The sequence below is a fragment of the Rhinatrema bivittatum genome, chromosome 6 (genome assembly GCF_901001135.1).
Source record: "Rhinatrema bivittatum chromosome 6, aRhiBiv1.1, whole genome shotgun sequence".
Taxonomy (NCBI): Eukaryota; Metazoa; Chordata; class Amphibia; order Gymnophiona; family Rhinatrematidae; genus Rhinatrema; species Rhinatrema bivittatum.
This window is the reverse complement of record NC_042620.1, coordinates 206,701,834-206,722,174: the sequence shown is the minus strand read 5'-3', so window position 1 is coordinate 206,722,174 and position 20,341 is coordinate 206,701,834. Positions and strand designations below refer to the sequence as shown.

At 45.3% G+C, this 20,341-nt stretch overlaps 3 long non-coding RNA genes across 3 annotated transcripts; all 3 read left to right on the top strand.

Moving 5' to 3' along the window:
- The first annotated feature begins 652 nt into the window (after positions 1-652).
- On the top strand, positions 653-4,140 carry LOC115093261. Its single transcript, XR_003857253.1, has 3 exons — positions 653-775; positions 2,621-2,673; positions 4,013-4,140. It is a non-coding gene; the product is annotated as an uncharacterized LOC115093261 (long non-coding RNA).
- Positions 4,141-4,291: 151 nt separating this feature from the next.
- LOC115093259 lies at positions 4,292-5,333 on the top strand. Its single transcript, XR_003857252.1, has 3 exons — positions 4,292-4,426; positions 4,840-4,892; positions 5,250-5,333. It is a non-coding gene; the product is annotated as an uncharacterized LOC115093259 (long non-coding RNA).
- A 161-nt stretch (positions 5,334-5,494) lies between these two features.
- On the top strand, positions 5,495-6,902 carry LOC115093258. The gene is made up of 2 exons (XR_003857251.1): positions 5,495-5,673; positions 6,772-6,902. It is a non-coding gene; the product is annotated as an uncharacterized LOC115093258 (long non-coding RNA).
- Positions 6,903-20,341: the final 13,439 nt, after the last annotated feature.

The following is a 20,341-nucleotide window of genomic DNA, read 5'->3' as shown; positions in this document are numbered from 1 at the left end:
ATGCCTCCAGCATCTCCTGTGTCTTCATGCCTCCAGCGTCTCTTGGTCTTCATGCCTCCAGCGTCTCCTGTGTCTTCATGCCTCCAGCGTCTCTTGGGTCTTCATGCCTCCAGTGTCTCCTGTGTCTTCATGCCTCCAGTGTCTCCTGTGTCATCGTCCTCCAGCCGTCTCCTGTGTCTTCATGCCTCCAGCGTCTCTTGGGTCTTCATGCCTGCAACGTCTCCATGTTCCTTGTGACCATCACTTCGTCTCTTCCCTATCTGCCACAGACCTTCTGCCTGGACTACGCTGTGTCTTCAAGAGATTGGTTCCTATCTTGCTGGGTGAACGCTCTATATCTTCCTTCTCTTTCCTCTCTGCCCACCTGCCTTGCTGTTCTTTGCTTTTCATTCCCTTTCTCTGTCTTGTTTATGCTTCCCCTTTTCCTTTCCCTTACTTCTCCTTTTAGCAAAACAGTTTTAGTGGTTAATATTATTTCCCTCCCATGTAAAATTCCCTTTATTACCATTAGAGGGTCCCTGAGGGAGAGATAGAGCTGTGGGTTAATAGGGACAGACAGGGAGAGTTTGTAAAGCTAAAGAAGCCCAGCCAGTTGTACAGTCTGAGCTGATCCTATCAGCACCCTCAGAGCCGACTGAGACAGGTGCAGCATTCAGCTCTGCAAAAACATTCACTTAAAAACCAGTTGGAGTTACTGTGAAATTCCTTTTCTTCTTCCCCTGCTTGTAATACAGTCTTCATAACAAGCTCTGTTTATTAGCACTGTGGATCCTAGGTAAGTGAGTTTTTTCAGTGATTCTGGTATTTTTTGGATGTGCCTTCTTTATTTGTCTGGATACTGTGAAACCCCAGGTTTAGGGAGTCACAATGTCCTCAGAAAGCCCTCATGAAGGAGCAGGTGGTAGGGTACTTGGGAAACCCAGTTGGTGGGTGGGAGGTTGTCAGGAGAGAGGCACAAGTGCAGGAGCAGGCAAGGCCTCTGCAGTGCTTGCTAGGATCTTCAAGGTCCAAGCAAGTGAGCAAGTGTTTAACCTCCGAGTGTCAGGTGAAGCAGCTTTTGCTTTACTTCTGCTAAGAATGTTTTATTCCAGGGAGGTAAAGGAAGAGATGTGATGTGTGCTCTTCATTCCTGCCATGAATATTCATTCTGTGTGGCAGGGGCAGAGCCAGAAGCAGCACAGCTCTTGCTCTGTTTTCCCTGTGAACATTTAAGTGAAGGCTAAGCAATCTTGTATTGCTTAGCAGATAATAACGGGGGTTAGCGAGCGGTAGGATAGGGTTAAATTATAAGTTAGGAGGGAAAGGGGAGGGGGAGAAAGTAAAGCTAAGGGGCCAATGAAAAGGAAGTATTTTGAATTGAGGAGCTGGGAGGGGTTGGGGGAATAGTTAGTTAGGGCAAGAGCCCTTGCGCGCCTCAGTTGGGGTGCGAGAGGGCTGAGGGAGCAGGCTGGAATAATTTTCCCTCCTCCCTCCCTTACGGGAGAAATCATTGGATGTTTTCAATGTGTGTTGTCTTTATTGATTGTCACAGTGGCGGGTAACCCCAGCCCAATATGGTTGATTTTGTGATGTGTTGTTAAAAGGCATTGGGGGGGGGGAGGTTAATCTCGTGTAGCAGTGGGGCTGCTACATGAGGTGGCCAATGAACAAGAGGGGGGCCGAAGCTCAGAGGCCGGGGGTACTTACCCACGCTGGTGCGAGGGCGTGGGTAAGGAAATGGACTCTATGGGTGTAGCTCTACCACTGGGTCGAGGTGGGAGCAAGTTGTTAAGAAGGGGATGAAAGGGGGGGGTGAGTGTATGTTGAATAGTGTATTAAGTGTTAGGGGCTCGGGTCATGTTATAATAAACTGCGGCCTTTATTTAACCAAAACAAACATTGTGTGGGATTATAAAGGGGGAGGGGGAAGCAATTGAAAGCGAGTCTTGCCTCTCTCAGTTTTTTCTTGGGGGGGAGGCTGCAAGGAGAGCCAAGGATGAGGCAGGGAAGCTCTCGTGCCACTCTCCAGTCCTTATGATATTTCATTCAAGGACAAGGTGGGGAGATGAACCCAAGCTGTGGCAGCCGAATCATGCTCGCTCCTGCCGTGAACATTTTGATTATGGGGGGAGGGGGAGGAGGGAGTCAGAGACACGGAGCAAAAGCTCCCTCCATGAACCTCTGGTTTGGGGCTCTGGCAGTGGCTGCCTGGGACTGAGCTGTGGGTCTCATCTGGGTCTGGATGTTTCCCAGCCTTGACCTAAATAATCAAAGTATGCAAGGTCTGGCCAATCCCATCTGAATTTTAACCTGAGGTGATAAGGAATGCAAAAGTACACATCTAGATTTGCTTTGTTTATTGCCCCCTCAAAAATACCCTGCCTGCTTTTTGTGAGGGCACGGTGTTAAAGGAAAGCTCTGCATATAGTTTTCCCCCTGTCCGAACTCCAAACCAGAAATATGCCTTGTATATGCTCCTACCTTTACTTGTGTAGAGGATGGACAGTAATCAAACAGCCTATTTCTGTGGATAAAAGAGCGCTTTACCCCCAGAAATGGCTTTCATTATTGTCCTCCCTGTATATAATGGTGATGTGCATTCAGCCTTGCACATTTTAAAGTCTGAACCTTTCTTTAACAGACGAAGACAAGCCTGCATCAAAAATGACCGAGCGATTGGGAGTCAGGATAGAGGTGGGTATTTTTTTAGATTAAGGGACAGGCCCTTCAGCGAGGTTAGATCCTCTGGAACTGCTCAGGCTAAGTTTTCAGGAGGCTCCTCAGTGCTGAACTGGCTAAGCTAAATTCCCTGTACGTACCCGGATCAGTCCAGACTCCTGGGTTTTGCCCCCCCTCTAGCAGTTGGAGACAGAAGTTTATCAAACAAACCTATGCCTTATCTAGGCTGGTGCCACCTACAGTCTGGCAGTCTCCTCTGTCTCCTAGCAGGTGGAGGAGGTGCAAACCTACAGTCTGTGCTGAGGCCTAGTTTTTCAGTTCTAGATAGTATTGTTAGCTGGGTAAAAGAAGGATAAAGTTAGAATAAGGTATAGGAGCGCAGTGGTTTGCCTGCAGGTCCAGTCTCCCGCCTCCCGGGGGTTGTGAGGTCCGGAGGGGACCATCCCCCCTGGTTTCCGAGGCCGCTGAGGTGTGGGGTGCTTTGCCCTCCTGCCAGCGTGAATTCGTGACTGGGGGTGATACCGGGGAGCCCGGCTCACTCCCCCCAGTAGGTCCAGGACCCGGAGACTATTGGGCGAGTATATTTAAAAAAAAAAAAAAGTTAAAATTTTTTTTGTGTGTTCTGTCGGGGCTTCATTCTCCTTCCCTTCCGGTCGCATTTGGGTGCTTGCGCGCCATTTTCGCCACCTTCCGAGCGATTTTCGGGGCTGTTTTTTGCTGCAGCATGCCGCATCGGGCCGCTTGTAGGGCCTGCGGCACCGCGCGGGCGCAACTGTCCTGGGACAATTTGTGTTCCGATTGCCTCTCCGGAGGCAAGGGGTCTCTGCGGCCACGGGCAGGGACCTGGTGAGGGTCCAAACAGTGACCGGAGCATTTGGGACTTACATTCTTCAGGTGCCGACCCGTTCCCGTGGGAACGCCCCAAGGCGCCAGCGGCACGGGGGGAGACGACCTCCACCGCGATTGTCACCACAACGCAGAGTCCCTGAGGGGGACAGACCTGCGAGACCCAGCTGTGCTGCCAATCCAGAGGTCCCTGAGGGGGATCAGACAGATTTGCCTTCAGACTCTTCTTTTTCGTCTGATTTCGTGTTGCTTATGCATAAAGCCTTCAAGACACGCAAAGATTGCCATTTAAATACAGTCTCGAGCGTTATGTGATCCGAACTGTGCGTGCGGCAAACGCAGGTGCGCCCGGCACTAATGCACCTCTTTCTACCGCACCTTACTGTATTGGCCTGTTTGTGATAACCAAGATCAATGCCTGTAGCTCAGATGGAAAGTAGGACATCAGGAAATGCTTACATATCTCCTTTCTTTCTCTTTCCGGTTCCGCTCATCCTGCAAACTTCAGCACCGGTGCAACTATTCCCACCCCTCTTTCCACTGCTCCCTCTGCTCTCCCCTACCCCAAGCCTCTCCCTCTCTATCTTCCCTCCACCCTCTCCCATCAATCTCCCTGCCTTATCTCCTGTTCTCCCCTTCCATCTTTTTCTCCTTTGCTCCTTCCTATTATTGTATCGACTCCTCCCACCCTCCTTCCAATGCTCTCTCTGCTCTCACTCCTCTCCCCTAGCCCATGCCTCCCTTCTCTATATCTTCCTTCCTTCCTCTCTGCCCACCTGCCTTTGCTGTTCTCTACTTTTCCTCCCCTTTCTCTGTCTTGTTTATGCTTCCCCTTTCCCCTTTTCCTTTCCCTTACTTCTCCTTGACATCCCGTGTGTATTTGGTCTGATTGCAGTGCATGCGCTTCGAAGAAAAAAAAACGGTAAGGAGACTTTGCAAACATCGCTTCGTGCCCTATAATACTTTTAAAGGTCCTTGGTCAGCGGATTTGTCCGGCTGAGTTCGGAATTTAGCTGGACAAACCGCAAAGTGTTAAAATTGTGGGCCAATGAATGGCTAACTTACCTGGATAAAACGGGATGACTGGGTGTGGGGCTTATGTTTAGCTGGGTAGCATATAGTTTTCCCCCTGTCTGAACTCCAAACCAGAAATATACCTTGTTATATGCTCCTACCTTTACTTGTGTAGAGGATGGACAGTAATCAAACAGCCTATTTCTGTGGATAAAAGAGCACTTTATCCCCAGAAATGGCTTTCATTATTGTCCTCCCTGTATATAATGGTCATGTGCATTCAGCCTTACACAATTTAAAGTTTGAACCTTTCTTTAACAGACGAAGACAAGCCTGCATCAAAAATGACCGAGCGATTGGGAGTCAGGGTAGAGGTGGGTATTTTTTTTAGATTAAGGGACAGGCCCTTCAGTGAGGTTAGATCCTCTGGAGCTGCTCAGGGTAAGTATTCAGGAGGCTTCTCAGTGCTGAACCGGCTAAGCTAAATTTGGGAATATTTCCAGCCGCCAAGCTGTGATTGAAAATTTATCCAGTAAACGGAATCAACTCTTGTGGTCACTTAGCAGCTCTTCTGAAAACTTACCCCTTACTTTGAATACAGAAATGGGCACAATTAACTTTGTGATAACCAATATCAATGCCTGTACCTCAGATGGAAAGTAGGACATCAGGAAATGCTCACATATCTCCTTTCTTTCTCTTTCCGGTTCCGCTCGTCCTGCAAACTTCAGCACCGGTGCAGCTACTCCCATCCCTCTTTCCACTGCTCCCTCTGCTCTCTCTCCTCTCTTCTACCCCATGCCTCCCCTCTGCATCTCCCCTCCTCCCTCTCCCATCAATCTCCCGGCCTTATCTCCTGTTCCCCCCTTCCATCTTTTTCTCCTTTGCTCCTTCCTGTTATTGTATCAACTCCTCCCACCCTCCTTCCAATGCTCTCCCTGCTCTCCCTCCTCTCCCCTAGCCCATGCCTCCCTTCTCTATATCTCCCTCCTCCTTCCTCTCTGCCCACCTGCCTTTGCTGTTCTCTACTTTTCCTCCCCTTTCTCTGTCTTGTTTATGCTTCCCCTTTCCCCTTTTCCTTTCCCTTACTTCTCCTTGACATCCCGTGTGTGTTTGGTCTGATTGCAGTGCATGCGCTTCGAAGAAAAAAAACCGGTAAGGAGACTTTGAAAACATCGCTTCGTGCCCTGTAATACTTTTAAAGGTGCTTGGTCAGCGGATTTGTCCGGCTGAGTTTGGAATTTAGCTGGACAAACCGCAAAGTGTTAAAATTGTGGGCCAATGAATGGCTAACTTACCTGGATAAAAAGAGATGACCGGGTGTGGGGCTTATGTTTAGCTGGGTAGCAGCCCTGAAGTGAGATAGATAAACTTACTCCACTGTCTTTGGGTCTATACAGCGGGAACCCGTACCTGGGTAAGTCCAGCTAACTTCCTGCTCTCAGCACCGCTGAATGGACCTATTAGTTTATAAATATAAATGAAGAAACATTTTGTTGGTATTCAGGGATTTCACAGTGCTAATCAGTGATTTCTCAGAGACGAGGAGTCCCTCAGATCACAGGGAACTGTCTGCCCTCTATAGTTACTCCAGTGAGCCATAGCAAATGGTTTAGTCCACTCACTACCCTAAACTAGGTCCTCCTCTGGGAGGTGCTTAGACCTTAGAAAAGGGACCCAGAAAAGACAAAACAATAAATATAACAATGAGGAATCACTATAGCAGTCAAATGTTTATTTATTAGCACAATCTGTGGTCAGAAGACCTCCTCACTGATTCAGATGCTTGTTGGTTACTCCAGCTCTACCTGACACAAAAACCTGAAAGAAGTGTGAGACTTGGTGCAGGACCCTGCTGATACTCAGTAATACCTGTCACTAATCATTCACAGAAACAGTGCTAATAAATGAATGTTATAATATATAAGAAAAGGATTTACAGTTAACTCAAAAGGCTTGGAAAACTGCAAACAGCAAAGAGGAAAAAAGGAAAGGAGCAGTAACTGCTGGTACTTAACAGTTTGTCTGCAGAGTGAAATGCTGCTTCCTTCCCAGTCAGATAAGGGTCTGTGTAACCTTTTCCTGTCACCCCACAGCTGTACTTCCCAGCTGAAACAGGTCTCTCTCTCTCTTTCTGCTAATTCCAACTCTCATTCTCTCAGCCCGTTCTATCCTCTAACAGATCCTCAGCAGCAGTGCAATGTCTGCTGAAACGAGCATCTCTCTCTCAGTGTTACAGTCTCTCTCTCTCAGAACTTAGCAGCAGGGTGAAGACATCGGTCCTGGGATTCATCCCCTCAGCTCCAGCTCCTGGTGCCAGTGGAACTCTGCGCTCTTATACTGCTGCCCGGCTGAAGATCATCTGAATAAAAAAACCTTCTCTCAATATACCAGGCAAATAACAAGTAAAACTCCTGCTCATCACCAACAATAATTTTCCAAGTGCGTGGCTCGACTTTTGTGCTGTACCAGAGAGACATTTGAAATTCTGCTGTCTCTGCCCCTCCAGCTCTGCCTCAGCCCGATCCCTGAAACACCTCTGCTCGCTGGCTATAAAAGACTAGGGTTAAATACCAGGGTCAAACCACTCCTTGTGGCCTCAGGGTCAGATTGTGAGCCCACTATGAATAGAGAAATAACTACAGTACCTGAATGTCATCCACTTTGAAGTGCTGAAAGTTGGAATATAAATAAAATTAAATTAAAAAAAAAAACTCAGGCTCCTGATTGATTTACCCCATGTAACCTCTACAGTACCGGGGGGCAGGGTTAGGTTGGCCATAATAAATGTAGATAGTTGGGTGGCTGATGAACGGAAGGACTGCCTGGTAACCTGCCTGCCTGGTGCGACGGTGGCACACCTCACACATCACCCGGTGCTGCCTTGGATCAGAAAAGTCTCACGGTTGGAGAACATCATCTTGGTGTAGCAGGAAGTGATGATCCTGTAGCAAGGACCTTCTCTCCAGGTGATGCATTGTCCTCTTGCACTGAGTACAAGACTCCTAGGGCTACTGCCCAGGAGGGAAGGGTTAGGTCGGCCATCATAAATGTAGCTAGCTGGGTGGCTGGTGGACATGAGGACTGCCTGGTAACTTGCCTGCCTGGTGCGAAGGCGGCACACCTCACGCGTCACCCAGATAGGATTATAGACAGTGCTAGGAAGGAGCTGGCTGCCGAGGTACATATGGGCACCAACGACATAGGAAAATGTGGGAGAGAAGTTCTGGAAGCCAAATTTAGGATTTCAGGTAGAAAGCTGAAATCTGGAGCCTCCAGGGTGGCATTCTCTGAAATGTTGCCCATTCCAGGTGCAGGTCCTCAGAGGCAGGCAAAGCTCTCGGGTTTCAATTCATGGATGAGACGATGATGCAGGGAGCAGGGATTCAGTTTTGTAAGAAACTGGGAAACCAGAATGAAATCAGGCTGCTGGCACTAACTTTTAAAAAGGAGATAGAGCAGCTTTTAAACGTTCGGAGGAATGTATCTTTGAAGGATACAAATGAAATAGGAGAGCTATGGCATCCCAACAGAGAGGTTCCAATAAATGCAAACGTAGTCCATGTGCCTGTAAGTAAAGAATCCAAATTATCCCTATCATCTGAAAGCAGGTTGTTAATACAAATAAAAAACACACTTTGAAATGTCTGTATGCCATTGCCAGAAATCTAAGAAGTAAGATGGGAGAGTCAGAGTGTATAGCGGTGAATGATGAGATAGACATAATTGGCATCACAGAGACTTGGTAGAAGAAGGATAACTAACGGGACAGTGCTATATCAGGATACAAATTATATCGCAATGATAGGATCAACTTGGAGGGTGTGGCACTTTATATCCAGGAGGCTATAGAGTCCAACAGTATAAAGATCATACAAGAGACTAAATACTCATTAGAATCTATATGGGTTGAAATCGCATGTGTGTTGGGTATGAGTACGGTGATAGGAGTATACTACCGTCCACCTGGCCAAAATGGTCAGATGATGAAATGCTAAGAGAAATCAGGGAAGCTAATAAATTTGGCAGTGCAGTAATAGGAGATTTCAATTACCCCAATATTGACTGAGTAAATGTAACATCAGGACTTGCTAGAGACAAAGTTCCTGGATGGAATAAACTACTGCTTCATGGAGCAATTGGTTCAGGAACCAACGATAGAGGGAGCAATTTTAGATTTAATTCTTGGTAGAATGCAAGATTTGGTGAGAGAGGTAATCGTGGTAGTGGTGGGGCCACTTGGCAATGGTGATCATAACGTGATAAAATTTGAACTAATGACTGGAAGGGGTCAGTATGTAAATCTACAGCTCTAACACTAAATTTTCAAAAGGGAAACTTTGATAAAATGAGCGAAATAGAAAAAAACTGAAAGGTGCAGCTGCAGAGGTTAAAAGTGTACAACAGGTGTAGACATTGTTTAAAAATAGAATCTTATGGTGGCCCCAATTTCTCTGCTTGAAATTCAGGCAGCTATCAAGTTGTTACCGGAGGGTAAATGTCCTGGCCCTGATGGGTTCCCTACTGGTGGAGGGGGGCATTCCCTGGGCACTATGGCTGATGCTACAATCACTCTCATTCATAAAAAAAAGTCACCCCTAGTATGCCTCACTGGCGCTCACAAATACAGGCTATTGCTGATCTGGAACAGCTACGATACAGTCTTAAGGGTAAGCATGCTAAATTTACCAGTACTTGGGGGCCATATCTTGATTATTTGAATGATACTTAAGCTAATTTGTGGTGCCACTTAGGGTTATTTTTTTATTTCCACTTCTATTGTCCCTCAATCGATTGCTCCCCTATGTACCTCACTGCAATATGAGTTATTGCTTCTATGTACTTTTCTCTGTTTGTTTGGAAAAATATAAATAGTTATAACAATACAATCTTAGATGCGCAGTCCAGATGTCTTCCATGCATTAAAAAAGGTGGAAGGAAGGCAAAACGATTACCAGCAAGGTTAAAAGGTGAGCTGAAAGAGGCTATTTTAGCCAAAAAAAATCCTTCAAAAATTGGAAGAAGGATCCATCTGAAGAAAATAGGAAAAAGCATAAGCATTGTCAAGTTAAGTGTAAAACACTGATAAGGCAGGCTAAGAGAGAATTTGAAATGATGTTGGCCGTAGAGGCAAAAAGTCATAATAAAAAGTTTTTAAAATACATCCGAAGCAAGAAACCTATAAGGGAGTCGGTTGGATGACTGAGGGGTTAAAGGGGCTCTTAGGGAAGTTTAGGCCATTGCAGAAAGACTAAATGAATTCTTTGCTTCTGTGTTTACCAATGATGATGCTGGGGAGATACCAGTTCCAGAGATGGTTTTCAAGGGTGATGAGTCAGATGAACTGAACCAAATCATGGTGAACCTAGAAGATGAAGTAGGCCTGATTGACAAACTGAAGAGTAGTAAATCACCTGGACTGGATGGTATATACCCCAGGGTTCTGAAGGAACTAAAAAATGAAATTTCAAATCTATTAGGTAAATTTTGTAACCTATCATTAAAATCATCCATTGTACCTGAAGACTGGAGGGTGGCTAATGTAACCCCAATATTTAAAAAGGGTTCCAGGGGCGATCCAGGAAACTATAGACCAGTGAGCCTGACTTCAGTGCCAGGAAAAATAGTGGAAAGTGTTCTAAAGATCAAAATCACAGAACATATAGAAAGACATGGTTTAATGGAACAAAGTCAGCATGGCTTTACCTAAGGGAAGTCTTGCCTCACAAATCATATTTTTGAAGGGGTTAATAAACATGTGGATAAAGGTGAACCAGTAGATGTAGTGTATTTGGATTTTCAGAAGGCATTTGACGAAGTCCCTCATGAAAGGCTTCTAAGAAAACTAAAAAGTTATGAGACAGGAGGCGATGTCCTTTTGTGGATTACAAACTGGTTAAAAGACAGGAAACAAAGCGTAGGATTAAATGGCTAATTTTCTCAGTGGAAAAGGGTAAACAACTGGACAGCCCGGGACGGGTTCCCATCAGTCCTGTCCTGGTTTCAGCGAATGGCCTCGTTTCTCCAACTTGAACGTTTAGACTTTGTACTGGGCAAGCGGAAGTCGGATAAACTGTACTGGGCCTGCTGGCAGGCTTGTGTTCTTCTGATGCCGACAGCTGTTCAAGAAGGGCTGCGGGCAAGTGGCTATGAGCTTGAATGGTGCAACCCAGGGTCTCAGTAGAGTGAGGGGGCTTAGGGGGTGGAGGGGGGAAGGGGAGGGAAGGGTAGTGTGTGGTGGTGTGAATGGCGTGTGGTGTGCATGAGGCAAAGTGAGGTGCAAATGTTAGTAGTATGAGGGGAACTGGTATGGGGAGAAAACAGAAAAAACAGATAGGCTGTAGTTATGAGGGAGGTCTCTGTTGTTGTTAGTTTGTTTAAACAACTTGTGTTGTATTGGATGTTTAGTATATTGGTTGTATCTACTGAGTGTGGGATTCACTGCCTATTCATGTATCCTCCCAATAAAAATTATTTTGAAAAAAAAAAAGGAAAAGGGTAAACAGTGGAGTGCCTCAGGGATCTGTACTTGGACCTGTGCTTTTCAATATATTTATAAATGATCTGGAAATGAATATGATGAGTGAGGTTATCAAATCTGCAGATGATACAAAATTATTCAGAGTAGTTAAATCACAAATGGATTGTGATACATTGCAGGAGGACCTTGCGATTCTGGAAGATTGGGCATCCAAATGGAAGATGAAATTTAAAGGGAAATAAACATTCCTGTAGTTACAGATGTTAGGTTCCATATTCGGAGTTACCACGCAGGAAAAAGATCTAGGCATCATAGTGGGTAATATATTGAAATCATCAGCTCAGTGTGCTGCGGCAGTCAAAAAAGCAAACAGAATATTAGGATTATTAGGAGTGAATAAAACAGAACGTCAGAATGCATCTATATCACTCCATGGTGAGACCGCACCTTGAGTACTGTGTACAACTCTGGTCGCCCGCACCCCCAAAAAAGGTATAGTTGCCATGGAGAAGGTACAGAGAAGGGTGATCAAAATGAAAAAGGGGATGGAACAGCTCCCCTATGAGGAAAGGCTGAAGAGGTTAGGCTATTCAGCTTGGAGTAGAGACAGCTGAGGGGGGATATGATAGAGGGTCTTAAAATCATGAGAGATCTTGAACGAGTAGATGTGAATCGGTTATTTACACTTTCGTTTAATAGAAGGACTAGGGGGCATACCATGAATGTTAGCAAGTAGCACATAAGACTAATCAGAGAAAGTTCTTTTTCACTCAGCTTAAGCTCTGGAATTTGTTGCCAGAGGATGTGGTTAGTGCAGTTAGTGTAGCTGGGTTTAAAAAAGGTTTGGATAAGTCTATTAACTGCTATTAATCAAGCTGACTTAGGGAATAGCCTGTCTAATCCTAGCATCAGTAGCATGGGGTCTACTTAGTGTTTGGGTACTGTGGGAAACAGGAAACAGGAATGCTGGGTTTGGTCACTGTTGGAAACAGGATGCTGGGCTTGATTGACTCTTGGTCTGATCTAGTATGACAAGTTTCTTATGTTCTTAGTGATGACATGGAACCATGGGACAGTGATTCCTAAAGGTACAAACCAGTTTCTACTACTAATTATCATTCCCATAGTGCTACTAGAAGTACATAGCACTCTACCAAAACATATAAGAGACAGTCCCTACTCAGTAGAGCTTTACAATATAATCAAGACAAACATACAGGGCAAAAGAGACATTAGGCATTTCATTTCATCTTTTAAGGAATAGGTTCCTGTTAGTACCCCAGATCAGTCCAGACGAGAGGGTTTATGCATCCCTACCAGCAGATGGAGGCAGAGAACAAACTTTGAGGCACTGCTACATAAATGGGAGTGCCACCTGCAGTCCTTCAGTATTGACCTGTATTTCTCTGTCTCCAGCAGATGGTAGAGGTTCAAACCTGCAGTCTGGAATTGTTTTAAAAAAAAAAAAAAAAAAAGATAAGAAGAGAGTTTGGCTTCCCCGAGGTGTTAGGTTCCTTCTTGGGCTATCCCTCGGTTGGAGCAGGGCGAGCGGGGACTTGGTAATCCCTGTCCAGACTCAGCCCTTCTTGACAGGGGAAGTAGATAGCCAGGGGTCTTGGGTTCTTTGCCGTGCTGCAGTTGAGGCAAGCTCGCCTTGATGCGGCCCTCGTTTTGCAGCGATGTTTTCTTCCGGGGCCGCGCATTCAGGAAGGAGGAGGAGCCCTGCACGTTGAAACGCGACTTTTTCTTCGGGCCGTGGTGAACCGTGAGCTCCGCCACGGCTCTTCCATCTGCCTGCTAGGTGTCGCTGCTCAGCCGCTCGTGGGATGAGGTCCACCGGCGGCCGCCCCAGCCTCCCTGCGCCCATGGGTATTGGCTCCCCTCGGGATAACCACTGCTCGCGGCGCCCCCTAAATACTCGGGGCCTTAGGCCCAGGCCTGGTTCGCCTAGTGCTTCCACCGGCCCTGGGAGGGGCGGGGTACAAGGGACAAAGGGAAAAGGGATTGAGGGGTAGAAAGCATATAGGGCGAGGGGGTGAGAACATTTGCAGGGAGTCAGAAGAGGGGGGGGAGATCTGAAGGGAGGGAGTTGAGAAGGAGGGAAAAGACTTGGAAGAGGGGTGAGAAAGCATAAAAGCCTTTTATGGAGGGTTAAAAGGAGGAAAAGGCTTTTGAAAGAGCGAGAGGGAGCGAGTGAGATGGAAAGACCTAAGGGGACTGGGGAGGAGCTGAAAGGGCAGTGGAAGGAGCGTTACTCTCTTCAATTTCTCACTTAGACCGCCAGCCTTCCATCTCCCTCTGTCCAGCCCCCCTCTCCAGCCCCTTCATTTCCCCCTTTGATGTCACGTTCTCTCAAGCTCTTATTCCTCCCATCTTCACCCTCTCTGCTCATCCTCTCCCCAGCCCTCTGACCTCTCTCACCGGCCCCAGTTCCGTTCCCTGTCATTCACCTCTCCCGGCATGGCCCAGCCCCTTTATGTCTCTCTGATCTCCCACCTACATTCCCATTCCCCCTTTTTACCTCCTCACTAGCCCCCATTTCCAAATTCCACCCCCCTTCACAGTCCCCTCTCTTCTGTTGTTGGTATTTTGCAGAGTGCAGGAAGGATTGCCTTTCTAGTTTCTCATCCTCCAGTATTGCACTGCTTATAGAATCTGGCTTCAGCGTTTTGTCCGCATGTTTCTGTTTCTGATTGTGGTCCCTTGCTCTGTATTAGGCGCGAGTCTGTCCATGTTCTGAATGTGTGACGGAGGGGAGGAATTCTGCTTGCGTGTCGTTCCTGTGTGGGGATCTGTAGGCAATTCAGCTTGTTCTGTTTCCCAATAGGGAGGTGCATTGGTATTTTAGGCCTGGTGTAATATTTGTAGAGCTGCCTTTTCGTAGCTAGGGTTTTGCTGTTTGAGTCTTGGAAGTTTATAGATTCTGAGGGTCTTTTTTCACAGTTTTATGTTACTTTACAAAGTGTCAGTGGAAGGGAGTGGTGTTGCTCTTCCTGAGTGACATTACAATTTGAATATAAATTTTTGTTGACTGATAAGTTGTACTGGGGAAAATGTTCTACCTGCTTTGCGGAGGGAATTTCTGTGGTTCTGGTGTGTGTTACAGAACTGGAGGTGCAGGGTGTTTACTGAGATTCTGTCCCACTCTGTGTAGACTCCAGACCTCACTCCCATCTAGAACCAATGGTTGAACGATGCTATCAAATAAAGACAATGATAGGTTTATTTGAGGGGGGGGGGACTGAAACTGACTGGGGGGGTTCTTGTGCAGAGAAAGCAAATGTTGCTTACCTGTAACAGGTGTTCTCACAGGACAGCGCAGGATGTTAGTCCTCACATATCGGTGACAATCATAGGATGGAGCCCAATCACGGAACACTTTTGTCAAAGTTTCTAGAAATTTGACTGGCCCCTACTGGGCATGCCCAGCATGGCACTAACCCTGCAGCCAGCAGGAGTCCCCCTTCAGTCTTGTTTAAAAAAGCTACAGGAAGTGCCGAAAAAATTAAATAAGAAACATAACGAACCCCAAACCGCGGGGCAGCGGGCGGGTTTTGTGAGGACTAACATCCTGCTGTCCTGTGAGAATACCTGTTACAGGTAAGCAACATTTGCTTTCTCACAGGACAAGCAGGATGGTAGTCCTCGCATATGGGTGAGTACCAAGCTGAGGATGTCAGAGTATGCACCAAATGTACCCAAGTGTGCAAGGCACTGGGACTGGGGTGAATTTTGGCCGAGGGCATCCTGAACCCTACCGGGCAGGCGGAAGGGTATTGGTACGTCAAGTTGTGAATAGGTTGCGTAGGACAGATTGGCCGAAGATGGAATCTTGTCTTCCGGCTTTGTCCAAGCAAAAGTGGGCTGTTAAGGTATGGAGAGAACTCCAGGTGGCAGCCCTGCAAATGTCAGGAAGCGGCACCGATCGTAGGTGTGCTACTGAAGTCACCATGACCCTCTCAGAGTGTGGTTTGACACGGTCTTGAAGTGGAATGCCTGCTTGCTGATAGCAAAAGGATGCAGTCCTCTAACCCCAGGATTATTAGAAACTAATATTTCACCAATTATAGAATATTTAACTCTTAATATCAACCCCGACAGGCCTTCAATTCTTTTAGGAGATTTTAATCTACACATGAATGCATCTCCTCTTTCTTCTTCATGTTGTATATTAGTCGAAGCCCTGCAAGCCTTAGGTTTAGAATTGTTAACCCCATGGGCAACTCATATTCATGGACATGCTCTGGATCGAATCTTTGTTAATCCAACACTAATTAAACATGAAAAAACACACATCTGGCCTGTCCCCTGGTTAGATCATTACTTAATTTGTTCTAAAGTTTCCTATATCAGGCCCACTCTAACTGAAGAAAAAAAGTGATGTACTTTTGAATATAGGAAACCCTATAATTCCGAAGTACTTTCAGTCAGAATTAACTGAGTACCCATCTAAATCCCAAGCATCTCTAGATCCTACCGAGATGTGGTATAAGACAACTCAAGAAATAGCTGACAGAATAAATCCACTAAGACTCAAAGCAGTGCAACTTACTAAAAGCAGAATCCTTGGTACAATAATGATCTAAGACAATTAAAACTTATATTACGTAGAAAGAAAGAATCTGGAAGAAATAAAAAAACTATTTTAGCATTAACTAATTATCGTATCTTTCTTGCCCATTATCGTAAAAAATTATTATAGCTAAGAGGATTTATTATGATAATAAGATTCCAAAGGTTTGGGTCCTGAATCTTCTGCTCCAGCGGGGTTGAGTGAACCGGGCTTCCGGTGTCACCCCCGACGTCTGCTGCCTACCTCGGCATGGTCCTCCGACCCTCAGCAGCGGTCTCAACCAGGGGGGATGGTCCTCTCAGAACCTTCCCCAACCCCCCTGGGAGACTTTACACCAGAGGAGAATTTTCTTCTCTTTCTTCTTTCTGAATGTCTTTACCCTTTTTATGTATTTCTTTCTTCTTTTTTTTTTTTTAACTATCCCTGACTAACTACGAAAACATGAACCAGGGATCCCAGAGACTGTGGGTGGACCTGCCCCATCTGCTGGAGACAGAGAAAGACTGAGGGCTGTGGGTGGCTCACTTACTATATGTAGGGAGCCCGACAGGTTTACTCTGTCTCCATCTGCTGGTGCGAGTCACAACCCAGGTTGTCTGGACTGATCTGGGTACGTACAGGGAACAAGAATGACTCTTCATCTGAATAAAAAAGCACTAGGGTCGAGTGGAATCATTTAGACTAACTGTGTTATTAAAGCATGAGCTTTCGAGGACACAGGTCCACACCATCAGATGCATGAAATGATGTACAGTTGATTGTGTACAATATATATACAGAACAGTGAGAAGACATGGAAAAGGCAGGAAACGGTGTGGAGAGAGTGTGAATAGGATTGTAGTTTAGCCTACTGACAACTGAGGTAAGTGTGAATAGACAGAATGATCAGACAACAGTTCAGTTTATGCATATTTGTAGTGAGTCATGAATCCATTGCTTCTGTTCAGCCCTTGGGTGATGGTATTTAGATTTTTAATGAGTTCCAATTCAGCAGTTTCAGGCTGGAGTGCTCCTTTGAAGTTTTCATGTAGGAGTATGGCAACCTTAAGGTCAGATAGAGAATGTCAAGGAAGGTTGAATGTTGTCATTTCTAACCTCAGGTTTAAATCCTTTTCCCTTGTCCTTATAGATTGTCCGTTTGTCCTATGTAGACAGAAGCGGGACTTTGCTGGCAGGTGTTGGCATATATTAGATTGGAAGAAAAGCAGGAGAATGTGTCCCGCATGTTGCTGATGATGTTGTGTCAGTGATGGCATTGTCTGGGATAATATGTGGAAAGTGTTGGCATCTCCTTTTCTGGCTAGGTCTTGGTCCTGGGTTGGTGTCCTTCTACTATTTGCAGCGGCTGATGAGTATCTTTTGAGGTTGAGGGGCTGCTACACCAGACTAGCACGGCTATCCCTCTGAAGATTTTTCATGTAAATCAGTGGAGGAAAATTTGGCTTTCACTGCAACCTCTGCAGCAACATTTTCTCTCTCGCTGAACACAGAAGATTGGAGAGAAAAACACTCACTGTTATCTGCACTCTGCAGCAGTGACACATCATCAAGCTCGTATGCCAGTTTCTTTAGCGTAAAGCTGGCTCCTGCTGTTGTAGTAGTCCAGAAGAAATCCCTCTTCAGTTTCAGGGCAGGACCTCATTTTTGGTTTTTACCTGCCGGTGCCAGTGCAAAAGTGCGCAATTTTGGACACATTTAAATTTACTTCATCTGCTCTGCCTTTCCCTCTCCCTCACATCATTGTATATATGTCACCGGGGATGTTAAGATTACAACAAGGATTTAACATTTTTCCGTGGTATTATAATGCCCACCGCCTAGTGCCCACTGCACACACTTTGCCTTCTGCCAGGCAAACAGTGAGTGTCATCCTGTCTGCACTATTCTCTGTCACAGACAGGCTTCACAATACAGGGTTATGCTGCACTTCTGGCCTGCCTTCAATGCTCGCTTAGGCCCAGTATACCTAGCTCCCACTGCCCACACTGTGCCCACTGGCAGTCAAACAGAGAATAAATAACTAATCTAAAGTGTAGCTAAGGCTTCAATCACGAAAAAGGATATAAACAGAACAGCAAGCGAAAGCAACACAAATCTACAATGAGCAGCAGAGATATTGTGATTGCCATGCTGCCTCCCATGGTTTGTTTTCCTGTCTTGTGTTAATGGGCTGCCACAGCAAAAATCCTTACGAAGAACTCGGAGAGAGCTCAAGAGCTATGCTTTCACCACAGACAATGTCTAGAGAAACAATTGCAGAGCAAGGCTGTTGACATGCTCATTCTTCGAGCTCAGCATCACTGTAACCCGCTCTGCGGCATTATAGGAGAGCTAGGAAAATGCTCCGCTGCGATACATCATAACTTCACATTGCTTGAAGGTATGCCAATCCGTCCCTTCTCTGCAGCCTGCCCGCTCCACAGTGTATGAACCTTTCTCCATACATTTGCAACTCTTGCTATGCCTATGATTTCCATGGGTCTTTTGACCATAATTGCTTTATAGAAATCATTCTGTTTGACAAGAAATGAAACAAGTAGGATTCCTTTAGTTCACGGGTCCCCTTCAGCTCATTTTGGACCCTAAGAGTTTAGAGTCAGAGTTTAAAGCTTTTAAAAAAGCTCTAAAAGCATGGCTTTTCGAACAGGCTTATATTGACTATCTTGAAAAAAAGGACTCATTGGTTTAAAGAAACATTATTTTTATCTTTGTTTTATGTTCTTTTATTAATAATTGATTAACAATTTTATTTTTTATGACTATTTTACTGTACCTTTTAGATATTTCAGTTTGATTTTATGATTTGTAACATGTAAACCGTTGTGATGTATATTATGAACGATGGTATACAAGAATTTTTAATAAATAAAATAAATAAAAAAGAAACAAGTTGACTCCACTGATTTCCTTTTTATATTTTGTTTTTCAATGAATGCACTTCTCTAGCTGAGATGCTTGTTCAATTAGTCCTACCTTTAGTCTGGCATCAAGGGATTCGACGGTTTTGCTCACAGATTTACAAGAAGAATTCAGTTGGTTTCGTAGTGGTAGTGGGTATCACATCTGCTTTACATGCAGAAGGTCCGGGTTTAATCCCCAGTGGAAGCCATTTTTAACTTGCTGCAGAAACAGGCATGAGTCTGAGTGCAAGGATTACTTAGATACCGAAAAAGCAAGTTGAAGACCAATGGGTTCCATATATGTGCAGTTGGAAACCCACCTGTCAGGTTTTCAGGATACCCACAATCTATATGACGTGGGATAGATTTACAGGCCCTTCCTTCTATGCTTGCTACTTGAGCTCATGCGAATTCATAGCAGATATCGTCTTCCCCAGAAGAAGTGTGGGAATGGTTACTGGAGACAAAATAAGGAAGCTTTAGGTAAACTCCTAAGCCAACATCTTGTGTGGTAAAAAGAATTTCAGCAGTGACTCTAGTAAAACAATTTTTCATGGTAGATGGGATGGCTCTTGGAAGATCTTCTTTTTTGCCAAGAGTAAAAAATGTTAGAACTGTGAATGGTGGCTGAGGCGATTATCCCATGAATTATTCAACAGTATTCTAAAATAACTGGATAGGTGTTTGAAAGTGTAATAAGAAGATATCAGTCAAGGGAATAGTTCCATGGTGTAGAGGTTATCACACTCTATTTCACACACAGAAGGTCTTGGGTTCAAGTCCCAATGGAGCCACTTTATGTTTCTAGCAATGGATGAGCATTTTATAGATGTTCAGCCATCAGCTTGTATTTGTGTCAGTGAATGCTTGCATTGTTATGGGACCTTGTTAGGAACAGCTTGGGAGCAATCCCTACAAAGATCTTGCAAGCACAGCTATCCAGGAGGGTTGAGTGCAAATAGAAGACAGTGACAATAACTGTCTTGCACTAGTCCTGTTGTCCCTGAGGTGGGTAATCCCACTGTGATGGACTGCAACAGTATATCCTTGGCAGTATGGACTGAATGACAGGGCAGAATGAATGCAAAAGTTAGTCATTTCCTTGCAGTTACTTCCTGAGAGAATTAGCATTTGTAGAAAGACCTCATGGAAAAAGGCAGGAAACGGTTGTGGAGAGAGGTTGAATAGGATTGTAGTTTAGCCTACTGACAACTGAGGTAAGTCTGAATAGACAAAATGATCAGACATCAGTTCAGTTATGCATATTTGTAGTGTCATGAATCCATGCTTCTGTTCAGCCCTTGGGTGATGGTATTTAGATTTTTAATGAGTTCCAATTCAGCAGTTTCAGGCTGGAGTGCTCCTTTGAAGTTTTCATGTAGGAGTATGGCAACCTTAAGGTCAGATAGAGAATGTCAAGGAAGGTTGAATGTTTGTCATTTCTACCTCAGGTTTAAATCCTTTTCCATTGTCCTTATAGATTGTTCCCGTTTGTCCTATGTAGACAGAAGCGGGACTTTGCTGGCAGGTGTTGGCATATATTAGATTGGAAGAAAAGCAGAGAAGTGTGCCCGCATGTTGCTGATGATGTTGTGTCCAGTGATGGCATTGTCTGGGATAATATGTGGAAAGTGTTGGCATCTCCTTTTCTGGCAAGGTCTGGGTTGGTGTCCTTGTACTATTTGCAGCGGCTGATGATATCTTTTGAGGTTGAGGGGCTGCTACAACCAGACTAGCACGGCTATCCCTCTGAAGATTTTTCATGTAAATCAGTGGAGGAAAATTGGCTTTCGCTGCAACCTCTGCAGCAACATTTTCTCTCTCGCTGAACACAGAAGACTGGAGAGAAAACGCTCACTGTTATCTATC